The sequence below is a fragment of the Polypterus senegalus genome, chromosome 3 (genome assembly GCF_016835505.1).
Source record: "Polypterus senegalus isolate Bchr_013 chromosome 3, ASM1683550v1, whole genome shotgun sequence".
In the NCBI taxonomy this organism is placed as follows: Eukaryota; Metazoa; Chordata; class Cladistia; order Polypteriformes; family Polypteridae; genus Polypterus; species Polypterus senegalus.
Window position 1 is genome coordinate 39507431 of NC_053156.1, and position 11690 is coordinate 39519120.

Genomic DNA, 11690 nt, shown 5'->3' on the forward strand with positions numbered 1-11690 from the left:
TGATGGCTGCCTGTAGGGTACATAGTGGTTAAGCCTTTGGACGTCAAACCTTGAAGTTCTGGGTTCAAATTCTGCCACAGACACTGTGTGACCATGAGCCAGTCACTTCACCTGCCTGTGCTCCAATGGGAATAAATAAATGTAGTCAGATGTATAATCAAATATTGTATGTTGGCTTGGATAAAAGCGTCAGACAAATAAGTGAATAATAATAAATCACTGAAAGGAGGCCTCAGCCTTTCAAAGTATTGTTTTGTTTACAACCTAAAGAAAAAAAAACATTAAAATATCTTTACGCACTGCAAATTAAACACTTCCAAGAACCAAGGGGTCACCTCTAGGGAGGCTCTCAGCAGTCCCCTTGTGGCTGCAAAGTGACCTCTAGGTGGTGCAAAGCTGATGTCAGAGGGGATATCTGCGGAAGCTGAGAGAGGACATGCAATATCGTTATTTTTTTAAATTGTTTCCTCGAGATAACGGAATAATTTTATCGAGATCTCGAGAAAGCAAAAGATCTTGTTTTCTCGAAATTATGAAATACTTGTACCTAACGTTTAATGTTTAGCTTATTGAAGCCACATCCTGTTTGAAATGGCAGAAGTGCAGAACTGTATTGATCAGTGCGTCACATTTTTGTTCAATCAAGGGCTCACGCAGGCTGAAATATGTTTAGAAAATAATAACGTTAGTGTCCGTCATTTAAGGAAACAGTTAGCAAGGCTTCAGCTGTATGGGCATCGCAATCTAAGGGGGCAAAGTTTAAGTTTCGTTTTGTCGAGATCGCGATAAAATTGAAGAGCTGAGTTGCAAAATCAGCTAAGTACAGGAGACAACTTTTTGTGAAAAGGAGGAAAATAATTTTTAAGTATTTGAAATCATATTTTTAAAATTCTTTTTGCAGAGTGTTGGTTGTTACATTACTGAAGGTCAATTGCTGGACATCTCAGAAACCTGAATATTTTAAATTTTTTTAAAAAATAGGAGGTTTTGACACTAAATCAATGCTATTCCATAAACCTATAAGTAGAAACTCTCATCAAAAGTGCTCTGGATCTTGAAATATTTTCATTATATAACAAATGAAATACAGAGCTTTTAGTCTGTAAACTATTTAGCTAAAAAGTAATGCTAAAAGTCATGAATTCCTGTTAAGCATTGTTTAAATAGTAAATGAAAAAAGTTATAAGCAATCTCTAGAATGTCAATACTCTACATCGTCTTCATCATATATTTCGGTATCACTGTCTGCCATTGGTTTGGTGTTTTTGTTGGCTGTTCCAATGATTGGGAGGTAGAACTCTTTAACTTTTTCTGATTATGGATTGTCCATATTGACTCCCATTTTGCTAAGCAACATTTCGACACCCTTTGCTTTTGCTGGATTAACACAACAATTCAGTGGAAGTGGGTCAGCTGACAAGTTTTTTATTTTGTTGCCACGTTTCACAATAGTGTGACTGCAAAAGTCGCCCGAATACGTGGTCTTTATGTTTATGTTGCTTCTTGTTATTTCCACCACTCGAACTTTTGTCAAGTGAAATGGGAGCTTTTTTTTTGCAGACTTGTAGTTAAGCACCTGTCAGTTTCTTCCTAAAACTCTGAGTGTGGCATATTCCGATACCACATTGTGGTATTCGTCAGGAAGAAGAATAGTTTTGGTGAAGCCTTTGTTCAATACGCCCAAAAACTCTGTCCGGAGGCATGTACGAATGTCCTCGTACATAATAGTACTGCTGAATGATAGTGTTTGGGCGACTACAAACAAAATGCTGCAGTGCTGCCAGCAAGTTGATATTTTTGATCTGTGCAGCACAGTTATCGGAAAATAACCTTAACAGCTGCACATCCTCTGGGACTTCTTTTGATAAAAAGTCCAAGATGATACTGGTGCATTTATTTGAGCTTTTCCCTGCCTTGTTTTCACACCAGGTGTAAATAAAAACGTGTTTCTTGACTTGTGCAAGCCGCCTTCCATCCATAGAATTAATAAGAAAAGCCTTATTATGTGCCTATAATTGTCGGGCATAGAACGCTTCTGAAATTGATGTTTTTGGCAAAAAAAACTCCATATTTACGTACGTCCGCCATTTTTTTGTCACGCGGCGAATGCGCTGAGATGATTGGCTGGTGTACTTAGCAGCTTTTCGAACTGAACTGGTTATGTATTTAACAGGTTTTGGAACTCACATCAAAATTTATAGCACTATATTTTGGTACTTAGCAGGTTTTGAAGCCCACTTCAATACCAAGCACATAGCCAACCCTTTGATGAGTCACTACCATGCTTCACCTAAAGTTCGCCAAAAAATGTACTTTGGAACTCACCTCTTCAATTATTACGTTACCTCAAGGAAACAAATTTTTGTTTTCTCAACATCTCGATAAAATTAATCCATTATCTCGAGAAAACAAAATTTGTTTTCTCAAGATCTTAATAAGATTAGTCTCGAGGAGACAATTTAAAAAAATAACGATATTGCACGTCCTCTCTCGGCTTTCGTAGATATCAGAGTTGTTGACTGCATTTGCTGATTCCATCAGCTGAGTTTGTTAGTTTACACGACTAGAAATCTTAGGGTGTTTCTAATTACTTGACTCCATGAACATTTTCATATTTCCAGAGTATCACACGCTCACCCCCTTTTCAGACAGCCAATAATGTGCAACCTGATGGAGCAAAGACTTTACAGATGCATCAACTTCAGCCACAATCTCTGCCATTTTCTTTTCTTTTTTTCCATTCTGCTGTGGTAAGTAAAAAATGCAACATTAAACAGATGAACGTCTCTTCTACTTGTCAGGCCCAAAACAGCCACACTCCTTATTCGTCATATGCATCAAATGTCTAGATGAGCATTCATTGGTTGTCAGCTCTCATGCACATAAGCCCACCCCTGCAACATTTGATTTTGCCGGAGCATGTTACAGACTAGTTGGACTGAGTCGCTGGGCATGACAAACTACATGACTGCCTCCAACTCACTAATATTATATAAATGAAGTCTGTAAATGAAAATTGCGGGGAAAAGTCGTGTAATGTGACATGGCCTTAAAAGAGAGCGAGCTGTGTTTTAGGTGGTAGGAAAGTGAGAATCCAATAAGTCAGCAAATTCCTTGGCCGAGGCCTTTATCGAAGTCGGCTGATCACATTTCTTTAGTGGTTTCCAGTTGGAGGTCAGGCAGGTCAGGTGACTTGCTCAGGGTCACACAGTGTCAGGATTTGAACTCACATCCTCAGGGTTTGAGGTTCAAAGCCATAAGTACTAAGTACCGGGGGACAAAAATCACACCCAAAATTATACACACATCCATCCATAAGGGGCAGTGGTGCCCCAGAACAGACCAAATAATGAAAAGTCAAAATGAGATGGTACTTGGACAGTGGGCAAAGCAAATTAAAGCAGATTTTTCCTGCAGCTAATACAAGTCTTTTTTCAAATCCCTCGGAACAGACTTTAATTTTTAGCATTACTTTCATTTTTTTAAATAATACAGATTTTAAAGTAATCAAATGCATCATGAGTAGTGTGAGAGCCTGAAGGTGTTCATAGCAGCAAACCACATTTCAAATTAAACTCATGAACTAATTCTCCATTTTTAACACTATTTGTATGAAATTAAGACATTAGTGTACCTATTGATTTATGCATGAGTGTTCATTCTTCGCACTTTCTCCTGATGCCCTGCAGGTGGTCAGGTTTCTTTCCCTCAAGCCAAACTCATGCCCAGTATGGCCCAGTATGAGAGCGTGTGCCTTGAGACAGACTGGCGTTCTCTCCAGAGCTGGTTCCCACTTTGCACCGGGTATTGCTGAGGAAGATACCAGAGTCATCAGAACCCTGAACTCGATAAGCCGGTTAGAAAACTCTATTGGCTCTAGTGTCAGGGTACATTGTGACAACTGGCACTTCATCAAGGGCTTGTGCCACCTCCTCTGATCCTTATCTGGTTTAATAAATGAATGAGTTGATGAACGTCTTCATTTCTCTTTCACGTGGTGACAATTCAGCATCAGTGGCTATTTGCTTAACATTCAGGCTGTGTATTTTTATATCATTCTTATGCAGCAAATCACTACTAATACTGGGATCTACGCTCAGGACAAATTTGAGCAAGAATTTTCAGTCTTGTTTTGTTGTGGTAGGGTCCTAAGGTGTCCCTGTTTCCGCTTTTAGACTCTTGATTACGTAGACCCTAACAGAATGCCCTAAATCTGATACTCTTTATCACATTGTCAGGATTGCCTGCTGTTGTAGTTCAACACTCCCCCTTTCTTTTACATCTCTAACTCCAGCCGAGTACGAGAACAGAGGAAGGGAAAGCTGCAAAACTATTCATAGATTAACTTAACATTTCCAATCGTACCCAAAAATAAGCAAAGTAAAAAATTCAGTGTGACAAAAATACTATTGTAACCGAAGTAGTACTTCATCTTATGTCCATATGCTTACTACCAGGTGGCTGTTCGTCTTACGTATTCCAGTCTGGCTTAGCCTTTGCTCCTTCATGGCCTTTGACTGGAGTGGCAGAGAAAGGCAGCATGGTCTGTCCTCCTCTTCTCAGGATGGAAAAGGGCAGAGACACACAGTCTATGTTACCCCTGTCTCCATGTTGGTGCAGCTTCTTAGATTTTTTTTTATTGGAGTTGTTAATCCCCAAGTGGAAATGATCTTTTCACATGACCTCTGAAGTTCAGCCATTGTACAGAACTCCTAATGTACCTCGTGGATATCATATTACAAGCTGACTCTCCTGCTATATTAAAGCATGATCCCGCTCAGGTCGATTCAGCCCCCATTCCAACCTCTTGGTGTCATCAATTTTACCTTTCTCATTCATTTCAGGCAATACCGGCCTGTTAATGGCCTTCCATCTCAACTCACCTGTATTCCCCCAGGCTAGCCATCTAGTTAGTTTCTGACATTTAATCATTACTAGTTTTAACCTGTAGTAAGTACAACAATTGGTTTCTAAAGTATTTGTCTTTTGTATTAAATACATATTTTTATTATAATATTATCCCCACAAATGGGGACAACTGGAGTGACTAGTCTAAAGATCAAGAAGCTAGGAGAGCCCTTGTCAGCACTCTACTGCATGCCTTGCAAAGGACAGTGTGTGTTAAGTAAGTAAGTCTGGTTTTTAAAGACATTCCCAAACTACTCTGTATAAATTGAGATTTATTTTACAAAAAAGTAGAAAAAATAAAGAAGAAAATTAAAATAACAAATTAGGATATGCCTGTAAAAGCAATCTGACGCAAGCAAGTCCCATTAAGAAAAAGCCAAAGACAGCAAAAATAATCAGAAAAGCCAGCAAATCCACAAAAAAAAAAAAAAACAATCCTCCCTATAAACCCCCTCACACTTCAATGCGCCGCTGCTCACTGCTTTCCTCTGAGCTACTTATCAAGCGGGAGGACCCAACAACAGTGATGTCAGGGTGGCTCCGCCTCCAGTGGATCCACCCACAAAGAGCAAGAAACCGAGTTACACAGTTACAGCCATTACAGAAAATGCATTAAACTCTTACCGCACCCTCCACAAGAACCACCTCAGGATCCTAAATTAGGACTCAAGTGCGCCATGCAAGGGGTGCCACCCCAACATCACACTAGTTCAAATGGAGTGGAAGAGTGTGAGGATTTTTACAATGGTTGGAGTGGTAACCCTGCTACCAGCCCCTGTGATTTCCAGCAAGTTGGAGGACCTGCTTGCAGGACTGGATGAAGGTAAATGTCATGCCTAGAGAGAGAGAGATGGATGAATATAAGGCAGGGAGAAAATTCTGACTGTAATGCAACACACTCATTTTCTCCATAATTCTAACATGGCCTTAAATGAAAACATCTTCTCTGCCAGGTCGACAGTTACCATTTTCCTTTGCAATTCAAGGCTGAGCTCGTTCAGTGAACTAAATATATTACACAAGTATGCTGGTATCGTGAGCCATGTCTGGATGTGAACTGCCAGAAGAGGTTAATTTATGGAAGAGAATCTCAGCAGTAGAGCAAGCAGTTTGTTAGCCATCAAATTATCAAGGACTAGGAGTCCCAAAGCACATAAACCCCAATAACTTAGAAAAAAAAAAAAACCTTCCCAAAAATGTCCGCTAAAGGGTTTGGGGGCTATACTGCCCAAAAGAGCAACACAGAATCTTTATAAGAATAAAAACATTTACTTCCACAAAAATGCTCTGTCACAATATGAAGCTCTGAAGAGCACAAAAGGCATAAAGGAGTTGCCAGTAAGGCAATCCAAGGGAAGCAATTTCTCATTATAGTCATCCAAAATGAAGCCAAAAAATAGAGCATGGGTTCAGAAAGAAACCAAAAACACAAGAATTCACCCACTCTTTAGCACGTTTGAAATGAACTGGAAGAAACTCTCTAGATTTATAGGGCAGAGAGCAGCTCCTGGAGGTGATTGGCTGGTGGTCCCACCTCTTGGGGAACCCCACATATAGCACAGTACACAGAACATAACATAGGCAGCTTGTATACGTAGACAAAAGCAAAAATAAACAAAGATGCCCAGCAAAAGAATCAAAAATGAACAATCGAGACATCACCCAAGTCAGGGGAGGAACCCTGTCTGAGACGTGAAAACACATTTCGGTATGCAAAAGCAGATGGTTGTGCTCCTCGATCATGTCTTCACAGAGCTGCTGAAACTCTGGTGATCCACTGTTCAAACCATGTAGTACGGTGTGATGTTAAGACGGCTGGCATGTGACACAACTCACACTCAGGCAGCCAGCTGGCTCACTCTCCAGAACTGTGACCCTGTCTTTTGACTCTCTGATGCGGTGAACTTTATGCACCAGTGTTAAAATGGATATTTATATGCACGCTGTACGAGGTTGTAATATAAAAGATTGTATATCATTTTAAATTGTATGTGGTTTTAACGTAATTTAATGCCATATTACTGAATAGTTTGACAAAGTCTAGGACTATCTGATGTCGTACACAATAAATCAACCCCAAGTTGCTACAAAGGTTTGGGGAATAGCCCAGTATAATGTCCAGTGGACAGGTCAAAAGAATTTGAAACACAGGGTTCGAAATAAACATTCGACAAAATAAAGAGGTAAGACGGAGTATTTATACCAAAACAAGATGGCCACAGGAAAGGATATGGGCGGAAGTGATGTCATCAACAGAAGCGGAAGTTGTGGAACGACCATTTTGGGTTCTGGAATGGGGTAAGTGGAGTTGTTTTTCTTCTTTGCTTCTGAAGAGAGAGAGGCATTAGTACCCTTCAGTAACCCATCGTCTCGCGATGTTTTACTCACCCTGGGATTTGCTGACTGCCTCCTAATCGCACGTGCGTGACACTGAATATAAACCTGATCCACATCTCCAGCGCTCATTCGTCACTGGTCACACTTTCATCCACTGGCAGGATTTGCACGTGTATCACATTTCACTGAAGTTGTTAATGTTCTTTGCAGACAAAGTCATTGCAGGAAGAACATCTCATCATTGGCGTACATATGTTAAGTACCAGCACGGCCTACCAAATCCACCATATGGAAGTTGCGACTGTGCATCCACTCGTAAAATCGGCTAGGAGCACACTGGAGGGGAACCATTGCGACCCTGTACTTGTAGTGAATCAACATGAGGATAGATGGCGGATGCTGCCGGCAGGTTCAAGTAGGAGGACACTGGACAAAAATAACTGAGATTGGTGTACAAAATACACCAAGCGCCAGTAGTTAAGGGTTAATGGACGGATAGTTTTCAGGTTCTTTCAACATTACTCAGTGTGAAATTGCTTTGTTTTACTGTGTGCTTAAACTAATCCATACTTTTTTGCACGTTGTAATTACGTCAATCCTGATCTGTAATTGTGTTTTGCACATGAACATGTCACAGAGCTCCGAGTGTGCACAAAATGAGCTGAACTGAATTAAACGTGAGAGGTGAAACCAGACAGCTTCTCCATCACCATCACAGACAACTCCGACACAGTGTGACCAGCCCAGTCAAACATTGAACGCTTTCAAGACGTTGGCCCCTATTGTGTTACGGGAGTCGGCAGTGACAGCACCCGCAACACATCTTCAGGCAGATTATCTTGAAAGGCATATCTCACATACCCCAGCAAAATTGCCTTGTCATCCACATCTATTGATTCGTCAACCTGAATGCTGTCCAGGAGTGAATTATTAATTCTCTCCAGCGACTGAGCATCAAGGTCCTCGGCTGCGTCGTCAATTCTTCGAGCTACAGCGTTGTCAAAAAGAGTTGACGTTGCTTACTTTTCGAGCTGTCTCTTCTTGCCAGCATTTTCAAAGCAAATGCTTTTGCAGCGGGTAACATTAATTCATTCCCAAATGTGAACACTTTTTTTAGGTTTAGCTGTGCAGTCTGCGAGGTTTGACGATGCTTTCAGCCCACCAACATTTATCAGAGTTTTTGCTTGTGCCTCTTTCTCCCCATAAGGTGGAGTACTTTGACTCCAAATGTCGTAGAAGTTTGAAAGGTTTAACTGCCTCTTTTAAGACGTTTTTTTTTTTGCCAAGCACAATGCACAGGGGATTTAATGCTTGTGAGATCCCAGCCACTGTAAATCCATATTTTAGATAAGAACTGACTTTTCTTTACACCTTAATCGACATCCTCTTCACTGGTTTACCCTAAGGCCTCAGCTTTGTAAACCTTTCTGATGTTAACGTTTCTCATTTTGGTTGTACAAAGTGAACTGAAAATTAGTCAACATTCCAGTGATTGGCTGACATTGCACTGTATAAAGTTTGAAAAAGAACCAATCATAATGTCTGTACTTACATTTACATTTATTCACTTAGCTGACAACTTTTATCCAAAGCGACTTACAGCAGATGTCGAACATAATCGGGTAAACATCAGCCTGGCGGACAAGTATTACAGGACAAGGTTATAAAGCTGACAATCACGAGTGAGGAGCCGTAAACCGAACACGATGACACAAGAATAGACTTCTGTGTCAAGCTTACGTTGTGGCAACACCATAGCCCACGTAGTCTAAAAATGTGACACGTCGATGCGGACCCTTTACAGACCCCCTAGAACTCTTATTGACCAGTTTGATAACTTGGTATTTCCTGAATTGCATTTCCATTCATCTTCCGCTCTTCTTAAGTAAAAACATTGAGCAGACTGAAGAAGTTAGTGTGATGGACGGACGGCCCAGGGAATCGTGTCCTGTCGGGAAGCTTGGGAGAACAGGGGGCCAAGAAAAGGCCAAGCCATTCCCCGGGACAGAAAAGGACAGCCACCCTGGGTTACACTGGGGCCATGAGCATGTTGGCTATAATGCTCAAGCCTGTTGGGTTTTGTGGCCACCACCAGGAGCCGTGGTCTGCAACCGGGAGTGCTGCGGGGACTTACAGTGCATCCGGAAAGTATTCACAGCGCATCGCTTTTTCCACATTTTCTTATGTTACAGCCTTATTCCACAATGGATTAAATTAATTTGTTTCCTCAGAATTCTACACACAACACCCCATAACGACAACGTGAAAAAAGTTTACTTGAGGTTTTTACAAATTTATTAAAAATAAAACATTGAGAAAGCCCATGTACTTAAGTATTCACAGCCTTTGCCATGAAGCTCAAAATTGAGCTCAGGTGCATCCTGTTTCCCCTGACCATCCTTGAGATGTTTCTGTAGCTTAATTGGAGTCCACCTGTGGTAAATTCAGTTGATTGGACATGATTTGGAAAGGCACACACCTGTCTATATAAGGTCCCACAGTTGACAGTTCATGTCAGAGCACAAACCAAGCATGAAGTGAAAGGAATTGTCTATAGACCTCTGGGACAGGATTGTCTTGAGGCACAAATCTGGGGAAGGTTACAGAAAAATCTCTGCTGCTTTGAAGGTCCCAATTAGCACAGTGGCCTCCATCATCCATAAGTGGAAGAAGTTAGAAACCACCAGGACTCTTCCTAGAGCTGGCCGGCCATCTAAACTGAGCGATCGGGAGAAGGGCCTTAGTCAGGGAGGTGACCAAGAACCTGATGGTCACTCTGTCAGAGCTCCAGAGGTCCTCTGTGGAGAGAGGAGAACCTTCCAGAAGGACAACCATCTCTGCAGCAATCCACCAATCAGGCCTGTATGGTAGAGTGGCCAGACGGAAGCCACTCCTTAGTAAAAGGCACATGGCAGCTCGCCTGGAGTTTGCCAAAAGGCACCTGAAGGACTGTCAGACCATGAGAAACAAAACTCTCTGGTCTGATGAGAGAAAGATTGAACTCTTTGGTGTGAATGCCAGGCGTCACGTTTGGAGGAAACCAGGCACCGCTCATCACCAGGCCAATACCATCACTACAGTGAAGCATGGTGGTGGCAGCATCATGCTGTGGGGATGTTTTTCAGCATCAGGAACTGGGAGACTAGTCAGGATAAAGGGAAAGATGACTGCAGCAATGTACAGAGACATCCTGGATGAAAAGCTGCTCCAGAGCACTCTTGACCTCAGACTGGGGAGATGGTTCATCTTTCAGCAGGACAACGACCCTAAGCACACAGCCAAGATATCAAAGGAGTGGCTCAGGACAACTCTGTGAATGTCCCTGAGTGGCCCAGCCAGAGCCCAGACTTGAATCCGATTGAAAATCTCTGGAGAGATCTTAAAATGGCTGTGCACCGACGCTTCCCATCCAACCTGATGGAGCTTGAGAGGTGCTTCAAAGAGGAATGGGCGAAACTGGCCAAGGATAGGTGTGCCAAGCTTGTGGCATCATATTCAAAAAGACTTGAGGCTGTAATTGCTGCCAAAGGTGCATCGACAAAGTATTGAGCAAAGGCTGTGAATACTTATGTACACGTGATTTCTCAGTTTTTTTATTTTTAATAAATTTGCAAAAACCTCAAGTAAACGTTTTTTACGTTGTCATTATGGGGTGTTGTGTGTAGAATTCTGAGAAAAAAAATGAATTTAATCCATTTCGGAATAAGGCTGTAACATAACAAAATGTGGAAAAAGTGATGCACTGTTGAATACTTTCTGGATGCACTGTAATTGAGGAACACCTGGAGGTACAGGTGTGGTATAAAAGGGGCCGCCTCACTCCACTCGGGGGGCCGGAGTCGGGTGGAAGAGGTTGGAGCTTGCAGGAAAGAAAAGAAAGGATAAAAGATAAGGACTGAGTTATTGGGAGTAATTGTGGTTGCGTTGTGTGTTGCAGGAGAAGTAAAATAAACGGTGTGTATTTGGGGACATTCTGAGTCCGTCTGTCTGTGTCCGGGGCTCAAACTCCACATTAGAAAATACACACAAGTGAGACCTCATCACAATGCTACAAAGACAATCGGCATAAAATAATTATTGGCATTTCTTGCGTACTACAAAAAAACACCAAGTGGTGTTTGGGCATAAGTATAAGCTGCTTGTGTGGGTTCAATGCAGAGGTATAAATCAGAATAGAGAACTGAGGACCAAAGTCATTATCAATTAGACAGACATCCATCTATTATCCAACCGCTATATCCTAACTACAGGGGTCTGCTGGAGCCAATCCCAGTCAACACAGGGCGCAAGGCAGGAAACAAACCCCAGGCAGGGCGCCAGCCCACCGCAGCATCAATTACAGAGACATTCGCAAATCAAGAGAGCCTTCAAATGCTTCTTAAACTCCCAGAGGGAGTGAGCAGCTTTGGGTGGTGGTGGGTGGGCAGCTCGTTCCACCAGCTAGG